The sequence below is a fragment of the Berghia stephanieae genome, chromosome 5 (assembly GCF_034508935.2).
Source record: "Berghia stephanieae isolate SIO BIC M18660-M18661 chromosome 5, UCSD_Bste_1.3, whole genome shotgun sequence".
Taxonomy (NCBI): Eukaryota; Metazoa; Mollusca; class Gastropoda; order Nudibranchia; family Aeolidiidae; genus Berghia; species Berghia stephanieae.
Genome location: NC_088364.1, coordinates 57,862,256 through 57,864,362, shown reverse-complemented (window position 1 = coordinate 57,864,362; position 2,107 = coordinate 57,862,256).

Here is a 2,107-nt window from a genome sequence, read left to right as displayed (position 1 = left end):
TTTTTGCCTCCCCCCCGGAAATTTGGATTATTTTCCTTTGAAATATTATTATGGATTTTTCTCATAATAGTTTGGATTATTTATAAAATATTATCTGGCAAACCTGGCGAAAAGTTATTGTAGATTTAGTGCTGGGTCGAGTTTGAAACGATCAAATCGAGCGGGTTTTCGATCGAGTCCTCTAAAATCGAGCGGGTTTCGAGCGGGTTTCGAGTCAGTGACGTCATCGAGCAGTGATTCGTTGGAAAACAAAAAAACAAAACACGAGCATCTCGTTTGCCACAGGAAACTTCACATACCCCTCCCTCTCTTATGTCTGTGGCTGGCTTGACTGCAGCTTGTTATGATGGGGGCTGCCAGATGGCCAAGTTCAAAATTGGTTACTAAGAAACGCTTTTCTATTATTATTCATTTTAAAAAAAAATCTTTTATTTAAAAAAAATGAAAAGATAAGTTTATCCAACTGTAGTCGATTGTTTTGTTAATCAAAACCAATGAGTTTTTCAAGGGAGTCAGAATGCTTGTGGTGTTTGGCTATTTGGGGTCTATTTGACTACTTGGGCAAGAAGAAATCTGGCTGTCTGGCAGCTTTGATTATGATCGTTCGTCGCATCACACACACACACACACACACACACACACACACACACACACACACACACGCCATCAAACAGTTGCTGATGGTGAAGGGTTGAGACCCCCCCCCCCCCCTCCCACCACCATCATCCCGCTGTCACCTTAACATTTCATATTTATGTCGCGCCAAAAGTTGTCGGCCGCCCCCACCTCCCATAATTTGTCACTGGTCGTCATCGCCTCTTGTGTGTGCGGGAAAAGGTCGTGCCTTTCATTTCATTATTTGAAAAATAAATGAACAAGAATGGTGTGTTTTTATTAGGTAGGTAGATAATAATAATATTTAGCAGGTTCCACACCCAGACACACACGGATTGCCCGGACACGATGATAACGATGCCGACGACAATGGATGACGAGGATGATGATGATGATGATGATTATCGTGTTTCTTTTTAAAAAAATGAAATACTTTAGCAGGTTCCACCCCACCCCCCACACGGATAGACCGGACCCGAAGATGATGATTGTGGTATTGCTGGCTGTTACGGCTGTGATGAGGATGATGATAATGATGATGATTATGATGATGATGATGATGATGACGATGGCGCAGATGGTGATTATTTGTTCGGTCGCTCAGTGGTACGGTGTCTCTTGTCACAAAATCAAGCCTTGTCAATGGCCGGATGAGTGACAGTGATTGTTGAAAATTGTGATCCAGACGTTAAGTCCGTGTGTAAGGCACTTGACTCAGGTGTGAATGTATTCTTATCTTATAAGCAATGACGGGTATTGTAAAGAGCTTTAATACAAAAAGACTCCAAACAGCGATCGGTACCTACTGTACGAAATGGATGTATGGTCGATATGGCGTGCCGGAGGAATAAATTAAATTAAATATTGTGAAGTTCATTGAGCATGGTAAATCCTTGGAAATGCGCTTTGAACTAATACACCTGCTAGACAACTCCGATTCCAATATAAACGACTGATTAATGTTCCCATATATAAACTATAGTTAGCTGAAAATCTTTCTTTGTCGGGACTCCAAAAGTATGGAACGAATTAGACAAATAAATCAAAGGGTCTTTTAGGAGCACTGATTGATTTTAGATTGATTATTACATTGATATGTGTTGATATTTATTTTATCCATTATTATTAGGGTGGTGGTGGTGATGATGATGATCCCGCTGATATGATGGTGATGATAAATAAATTAAACATAATTCCCTTTATTCATCCCATAGGGGAGATTCGTCTTTCGGGTCTATTCTAAGGGAAGACTGGAATAACCCAAGCGACAGCCGCAGTGCAGCGCCGCAAATTTAGTTAGGGCAAGGTGACTTGCTCAAGACCACTCAGGGGCGGGTGATCGAACTCGGTACCTTTCGGGTGCCAACCAAAGACCGTACCGCTGCCCCTGATGATGATGATGATGATGATGATGGTGATGATGATGGGAACTAACAAAGAATACACAGGCATCTAAAATTGAAACATTCCATATTCAAAGCTAATGTTTTAC